We start from the raw sequence: 9,051 nt of genomic DNA, 5'->3' as shown, positions 1-9,051 counted from the left end.
CCCTGACGGCGGCGCGGGCGGCAGCGGGGCCCCCGCCCTGGGCCGGGCTTTCCCAGAACTCGCCCGCCCCGGGTGAGAGGCCGCGAGCGCCGCCGCGGGCCGCCGGGCGGCCGGGGGGAGAGGCCTGAGACGGGCCCGCCCCCGGGCCGCCGGCCGCGCGGAGAAGGCCGGCGCGAGGGGCGGACCCGGCCGCCACCTTGGCCCTGGATGCCGGCCCGGCGACCCCTGCCCGGCCTCCCAGGGCCGCCCGGCGTCCGGGCCACAGTGGGAGCTGGAGAGAGCGCGGCGGGGTCGCCCGGCTCTGGCCGGAGAGCCGAAACTCGGTCCAGCTCAGGCCGCGGGCATTTATAGTCTCACACCTTCCGCCAGGCCCCGTCCCTGCTCGACACACACGGAAACTGAGGCTCTTGAAGGTTAAACTACTTGACCAAGGTTACTCTGGTAAGAGCAGCACCGAGTCTCCAATGTGTTCCGTCATTCATCCACCAACGATTTATTACTGAGCACCACAATGTGCCCAGTGCTGTGCCAGGCCGCCGAGTTTAGTGACCATCCAAATAGTGACATCCAGGTCTATGGACTCCAAAGCTAGTGTCTTTCGTTGCTGAAACAAGCAGGAGGTGGTCAGCGCTGCCAGAAACTGCAGCCTCTGCACCCCTGGCCGTGGAAGTGGTTTTTATACCCAACTAACAATCAAGAGAGCCAGCGACCTGGAGAAAAATCGAATTATCACACCCCCCCCCCCCAAATCCCTCTCCCCCTTCACCTATTTTAATGGACTAACCCGTTCCATAGGTATGATTCCGCCTCCTACATTCAGTCAAGCCCAGCTCCTGTGGCCCCCACCCCTCCCGTCTGTCCACTCCTTGTACTCCCTCACACCGCAGCCATGTGGTCCTTCCTCTTCTGCAGCTTTAACCTGTGCAGAAACCTCCATCGGCTCCCGACTGCCTTCCAGACTAACTCCCCGTGACTATAGGAACCCGACACGGCGTTTCTCCCACTCTGAACCTCTACTCCTCCCACACATTTTCCTCCTGCTCGTTTGACCCCTTCTTTCAGTCACTGTTAAAAGTGGCCTCCCATCCTTTGAGCTTCCAGGCGCAGGAGGGGTTGGAGCAAAGAACGCACAGGAGGGTGCACCGAAGAATTCTGCCGTTAAGAAAAGTATGTCAGCCTGGGTCCTTACACTGTTTTGCTGTTTTCTCACCACTAGGAATTTAATGAAAATCAACATTACCTCCTTCCTTGAGAGCTGGTTGTGGAAAGACCTCTGCAGAAGACGGAGGAAAGTTTTTGTTCATGAAAAGCTTGAGATTTTAGCACTAGAGGAATAGGAAGTAGTCACTGACCCCAAGCCCTGTGCCTGCACTGTCCTGAGGAGGTGAATGAGGCTCCAGGAAAAAGGAAGCATTATTGACAATACACAAGGTAGGCTTTTTATTCAATATACAGTTTTGGATTGTGGTTTTGTCAGCATTTAATGAATTAGTAATATCAAACATCATTAATAACCCGGAGCCCTCAAAGGCTTGTCTGTTAAAAAAAAAAAAAAAAGGCATACAGGAATTAGATTGTTGCAAACTGATAGATGCACAAGCAGTTAATGTGAATCCTCCAAATGAGTCACTTCACTATTAGTAACCAAGGAAAGTCTAGGTCCCTTAGGCAGGAAAGTTATCTGAGTGTGATAATCAATAACCCCCCATTCCTGGAAAAGGCCTTCCCCAATTTTTTGCAAAGAGATCAGGTCCAGATCAATGTCCTTCGCTCGCCCCCTCCATCCCTCTCTAAATGAGACTGGAGGGAGCCGTGTCCCTGAGGCTGCCTCACCGCATTGGAATGTCTGAGCTAACAGTGCTTCCAGAGGGTTCATTGCTCCTCTGAACAGCACAGCCCAGACTTTCTGGAGATTTTAATTCACTCCCCAACCTCGCCAACAGTTGCACACAAGGTGCCTTTTTTACACCCTGCTCTCTGTTCAGTGAAACACACAGACCATCTCAGGGGAACAATGGCTCCATTCAAGACTTTTTCAAAAGTACAGCGTATAACCTCCACACTGTGGGTTGCTGCCAGCCATTATCTGGAGGAAGAAAGACAGTCAGATAAAGTGCTTGTGAATTGGGGGAGCACTGGACAGTTTCCATGGAAAATTCAGTTTCAATAAACTGAGTTATGCATCTTTGTATACAAGACCATTTTGCATAGTCAAAAACAACAACAAAAACAAAAGCCCCAAGAAATAATGCTGTGGAAGCTATTTAAATGTAGTGCATCTTTGTTTGAAATTCCAGAAGAAAGCACACATCTCTTTTGAACTTGTTACATAATGGTCTCCATTTGATGAAATTGATTTAAGTTGTAAACATTGGGATAGGGAATTTAAGTTGTAAAATCATTTTAAGAAATGGAATCATGTCCCCACTTTCTTCCTCTCACATCCTGTAATTTTTTATGTGGAGGGGGGTGTCTCTGACTTCATGGTTGTTGCTGCCAGTGGGAGGCCGCAGTCCCCCTACTGCACATATTACAGAAGAAAAGATTGGCCCTTTGCCACACTCAACAAGCCGGCCATCAGTTAACCCATTTATAAACAAACCTTAAGGTTGGGAACTGAGAAGTCAGCACAGGCATGATTGACAAATGTATTGATCTTTGTTCAACAGTAGCTAATTGCTAAGCAGAGGAATTTGCCAACAGATTTTTGGGTCAGCTTTGGAAGCCAAGGAAGAACTGAAGGAACAAGGCAGCCCCAAGTTTAGGAATCGCCCTTTCCTCTCATTCTAAGTCAATGCATTAGACTGTACAGGTTTACCAGCTGTCTGCAAATAGGCTAGTGTGTTTAGAGAATGGACACAGAGCCCAAAACAAGTTTTCTGGAGTTTTCTCGTATGTGAGGGTAGAAGTACTAAAGCAGTTTGAGGTTGGTCGAAATAGCAGCATGTTAGAGCAGTAGGTAGCTCTACTTCTGTGGGATGATAGGAGTGAGGGTGGAGGAGATCTCTCTCTCAACATGGCCAATATTAGGGGCACAGACCCATGTGGGCCCACTTGAGTTGATAACTTTAATCCACTTCCCAGGTGTGAGTGAGCCCTTGAGCAAGTTACTTACCTCTTCATGCCTCATTTTCCTCTTCTGTAAACTATACCTACCCTTCACAGTGGTTGTAAGGACTAAGTGAGTTAATCTATGTGAAGCACTTAAAGAAATAAAACTCAGAACTTAATTTTCATGTATATGTATGGTATTTAAAAACTGTGATCTCCTTTGAATATTGCAAATGTCTTGGTGTTTGGACAGAAAGTCCATCCATTTTTTTTTTCCCTTGAAATATTCTGGAATCTCATTGTAATATCTGGTTCAGTTGCTATCCATAAAAGGCAGGGGTAGCTCAAATCATCTCAAGGAGCCATAACTAAAAATTATAAAAGCACAATTAAAAAAAAAATTTAACTCTCCTGGAATCCCAAAGCATAGACTTTGGCTCAAGAGACTTCTCGAGAGGTAGGTTTTAAGGTTTCATATCATTCTAAGTGGCCAAAATGTTGAAGCGAACTTTGTTATGGTTGTGGAGTTCAAAGGAAAATAATAGTCTTTTGAAGAAACCATCTTTTCTACAAACTTAGTTGAAGTAAGTCACTAGGAAAATGGCCATGGCTCCTGGGTGATCCCAAGTGCTGTGAATTGTTCATAGATCATCAGACTGGTCACCTGTGGAGAGTAGATGACATGGAGCAGGTTTTCACTGGCTATTAATTCGCTGATTCTCCAACTGGTATCTTGATGCTGATTAACTGTGCAAGCCCCCTGCAAGCTCATTCTTTGGTTTCTCTGCCACTCCTTCATTAATGCTAGCATGTTACTATCTGCCAGCTCTCCCAGATCCTTTTATTAGCAATCATCATTCTCAATCCCTCCTCCTGCCAGAAATTATAATAATGATAACAGCGGCTCCAATTGTTTACCATTGTGCTGTTCTTTGATTCTTTTATGCAAAAATATCAATATATTTTGATATGCAATATACATTTGCAATATGCAAATATATGGAGCACCTACTATTTGTCAAGCATTGTATACCAGAGATACAAACAGTGAACACAATAGTCAGCAAAATCCCGGCCTTCATGGTGCTTATATTCTGGCATCCACAGACAATGAGCTATGTAAAAAGTAAAGCATGTAGTATAGTAGAAGGTGATGAATGCTTGAGAAAAGTAAAGCAAGGGAAAAAGACAGTGCTGCAGGGCTTGGAGAGGATTGCAATTTTAAATAGAATGTCTCAGGTAAGACTTCTTTGAGAGGGGTAACCCTGGAGTAAAGGCTATAGGAAGCGAGGGAGGCTGGTAGATACTGCTTACTTCCCTCTTGTATCCACCCTCCACTTGTTTCTTTTAGGCTGGCACTTCTTTTTCTTCATTCTCATGTTCTTGGCGCAGCTTCCCACCCTGTGCTAGCTGTCTAACCCTAACAAAGACATTGCGAGCAGTGTGTGAAAGAACATCTCCATCAACCATAGCTCTGTGTGTGCAAGATGTGCTCCACACTTGCCCTCTGAGCAACTGTACTTTTTCTAAAGTCCGAGTCGCTCTTCTGACTCTTTCTCCTCTGCGTACCTTTCCTTCTGCTCTCCCAGCCCTTCCAGTATCCTTTCGATCTCTTCTCTTTTCTCTCAAACACTGTCTCTCCCACTAACATGGCTTGTTCGTGTGACTTGTTTTATAACAGTTCTCTAGGACTAATTTTATTCATTACTTAAGTATAGATTTTACTAATATAATGAAGAAAGTTGGGAAAACAAAGTCTAAATTACTTTTAACAACATTTACAACCTGCACATAGAGAATAGATATCTTCTCTTCCAAGTTCCATGGACATTTATAAGAATGGACCAAGAAAATCTCAAGAAATTCCAGGAAATATATGAGCTATGCTGCTGTTGCTGTCACTTCAGTCATGTCCGACTCTGTGTGACCCCATAGACGGCAGCCCACCAGGCTCCCCCATCCCTGGGATTCTTCAGGCAAGAACACTGGAGTGGGTTGCCATTTCCTTCTCCAATGCATGAAAGTGAAAAGTGAAAGGGAAGTTACTCAGTCGTGTCCGACTCTTCGCAACCCCATGGACCGCAGCCTACAAGACTCCTCTGTCCATGGGATTTTCCAGGCAAGAGTACTGGAGTGGGGTGCCATCACCTTCTCTGATATGAGCTATATTCTCTAACTAAAATGCAATAAAACTAGAAATTAATATTAAATATTTTAAACCAAAAACATCAACTGCTCAACAGTTAAACCATGTTCTTCTAAATAATGATTGGGTCACATAAGAAATACAAATGATAATTGTAGATTTCTTGGAATATGACAAAAATGAGAATATTACATAATCTAAATTTATGAGAAGTGGCTAAATCAGTAATTAAAGACAAATGTGCATCTTTAAATGTTTTTATTATTAAACAAGAAAGTATACAAATATATGAACTGAGAATTCAAATGTTAAAAAAAAAATGCCAAAAACAATTCCAAGAAAAATAAAACTAAAAAAAAAAAAGTAAAAATGAAAGCTTAACCAACTAGAAGTTAAATCTAAGAGCTGGTTTTTTGGAAAATGCAAAATACCTTTGAGGGGAGCATTAAAACAAAGTAACACTTCTGTAAAACATAATCAAGAATAAAAACACTAACAAAATTATAAAAGGGAAACAGAACACTATAATAGATATGTGACCCTTTCAATTATAAAAGAATACCATGGTAAAGCTTGTTGCTGCTGCTGGGGTGTGCCCATTTGTGTCTGCCTCTGCAACCTATGGACTGTAGCCCACCAGGCTCCTCTGTCCATGGAATTCTCCAGGCAAGGATACTGGAGTGGTTTGCCATTTCCTACTCCAGGGATCAAACCCTCATCTCTTGCATCTCCTGCGTTGGCAGATGCATTCTTTACCACTAGTGCCACCTGGGAAGACCATGATAAAGTTTAAGCTAATCATTTTTTGAAAATCTGCCTTAAATTGATAATATTCTGAGAAATTATGTTACCACAATTGATTCAAGAAGTAAAAAAGTCTTTGTTTCCTTTGGAATACCATTGCTAGATTTGGGAATTTCTTCAAATTTACAATTCTTGTTTTCCCAAGTTATTAACTATAGACCATGTTTGCTCCAGCCTCCATTGCAGCTGGGGCAATGACCAGTTACCCAGCATCATCAGTCAGGCATATCTGTGAGAGAATTAGATTCAAAAGTGAACAATTTGAAGACAGAAATTCTATACAGAATACATTTTGCCAGCAACAATTAAGAGCAAACAAACTAAACTTTGGGGGCGTCTGTAAAGCTGGAAAATTGGTGCCAAGGTGGCTTCAGTGCTGGTAGCAGATGGAATTCCCAAAAAGTTGAGTTCTTGGCAATGGTGCTAACTTATAGCTTCCAGTGCCTGGGAAATTATTTGGGGCATTATTCTTGGAAGCCTACTTTTGAGGCTGACTCTCCAGCTCTCAACAATTCTGCAAGTTACTCAAATTCCTTTTGGTAGATTGCTTTCTTGCCTAAGTTAGTTTCTGTTACTTGTAACTGAGAATACTAACACAATAATCAATGAAAAAAATGAAAATAGGTAATTAATTGATTAAATGTTTACTGAGTGACTTTTAGTGTAGGAATTGTATAAGGTACTAGGAAAACAACAGTGACTGGGAAGGACTGACATAATCTCTACTGTCATAAAGTTTATAATTTAATGGAGTGCTTATCAATGAATCCTTACACAAAAAAAATTTTAGTATGGTATTTTCAAAGTATTTTCACTTGCTAATATTTAATCAGTGTAAAGAGTCTCTGTGGGCAAATATATTTTAAAATGCTGGAGGTTTACAATTCACAGTGGCATACTAAAAATTATGAGAAATCCCAAATAAATAACCGTTTAACTCTGTTTAATCCAGAGATGAGGGCTTCCCTTGTGGCTCAATGGGAAAGAATCTGCCTGCCAATGCAGGAGGTTCGAATTGCATCCCTGGGTACGGAAGAGCCCCTAGAGGAGGAAAAAGCAACCCACTCCAGTATTCTTACCTGGGAAATCCCACGGGCAGAAGAGCCTGGCGGGTTACATACAGTTCATGGGGTCGAAAAAAAGTCAAACACCCCTTAGTGAGAGAGCATGCATGCCTGCTTCATGTATCTTCATGCATGAGGCCAATCCTAATTCACTTCTTATTTTAGATGATGTGTATCATCTAAAGGTGGGTTCCTGGGTATCTAAAGGACTATGCAAGAGCCAGAGGTTAAAGCATCTGCCTTCAATGCGGGAGACCCGGGTTCCATCCCTGGGTCGGGAAGATCCCCTGGAGAAGGAAATGGTAACCCACTCCAGTATTCTTGCCTGGAGAATCCCATGGATGGAGAAGCCTGGTAGGCTACAGTCCATGGAGTCGCAAAGAGTCGAACACGACTGAGCGACTTCATTTACTTATGCAAAAGCCAAGATGTCTCTGAAACAGTAAAGGGATGTACTCTACCAAATATAGAAACTTTTAGACAAAATTATAGGATAAGTTCTTTGTGGTCTCAGAGTAGAAAAGGAGTTCTTTGATGAGGTCCTTTTAAAAGCTAAGGAGTAAGAGAAAATCAGTAAATTTGGCTTTAATCATATAACCTGTGTAACCATGTGCTAAGTCACTTCAGTCGTGTTCGACTCTGTGATTGCATCAATTGTAGCCCTCCAGGCTCCTCTGTCCATGGGATTCTCCAGGCAAGAATACTGGAATGGATTGCGATTTCCTTCTCCAGGGGATCTTCTCAACCCAGGGATCGAAAGCAAGTCTCCTGTGTCTCCTGTATTACAGGAGGATTCTTTACCACTGAGCCACAGGGGATGCCCATACATACAACCACAGCCTCTTTAACAAAATTAAAACAAAATCTGAAGATTAAAAGAAAAAAGTTGCAACATAATAATCAATAAATCATTAGTGTCTTTTATTTATTTTTTTTTCTGAAACAATTCTACCTTTTATTCAAATAGAATCACATTTGAAAACAAAGGTTCCATAGTTTAAAAACCTCTGACCTGGATTTTGGACTAGGACCAACGAGCTGGACATTTTGTGTCAGCAGCTGTCGTAAGAGAAGGGACACAAACTATCTGTTTTCACTTTATGTACACATAAATTTGATCAAATAATGTGTCTTTTACAAAGCAATCCTGTAAATGAAAGACCCTGGATTTTAAAAGGCGGATTTGAGATCTGCTTTACAACCCCACCCCCATCATGATACTGAATATTCTCGCTTTTATATCATAAAATGAAGCTCAGCTCCAGCCTCATCCTGTGTTGCGATCACCTGACGAACCCCAGCCCCTCCCTGTCCCATCTCATCCTGCAGGTGAAACCCCACCTCTGAAAGCACCATCTTTTCTTTAGAAGGCTGTTCAGTAACCACAGACTTCAGTCTCAGAATCCCTTGACTAAGCCCACCCTTAAGGAAACATAAAGAAAACCAGTTCTCTGTATGTCATTTAAAGACACCTGTGCCTCCCCAAGGCTTTTTAAATCAAGGTACACGAGTGAGGTCAGGGCAGAGACCTTAGGAATGTGCCTGGGACTGAGGCCCATCGGGTATCCACCCTGGACTTGCTGTCGGGTCTTCTCCCTCCCACTCAGTGGCCACCTCCCCGCCAGGGGGACAGTCCACACACTGCTGTCCACACATGGCTCCAGCCGGCCCTCTTGTCGTGCTGTCACGCACATCACTTCCCTTCCTTGGAGACACTGCCTCCCTTTCATCCCCTTAATCACTCCCTTGTTCACATCTTACTTTTTTCTCTCGAGACCCGGCAGAAAAGCTCAACTCTCCACTGAGCTGTTCCTAAGGCCCCCTTGCCTTCAGCAAGTCTTGTGAAGTCGGGGACGTGGCGGAGCTGGGGTGGCCCGCTCTCATCGCAGCACTGAGAGCAGAAGTGGAGGAGGACACGGGGCTTCCCCCGAGGACTCCGCGATCTATCTGGGTAAGGCCTGAAAAGTCTTATGAAGACGCAGTAAC

This window comes from Oryx dammah, unplaced genomic scaffold, assembly GCF_014754425.2.
Source record: "Oryx dammah isolate SB20612 unplaced genomic scaffold, SCBI_Odam_1.1 HiC_scaffold_14, whole genome shotgun sequence".
In the NCBI taxonomy this organism is placed as follows: Eukaryota; Metazoa; Chordata; class Mammalia; order Artiodactyla; family Bovidae; genus Oryx; species Oryx dammah.
This window is presented reverse-complemented; position numbering follows the sequence as displayed.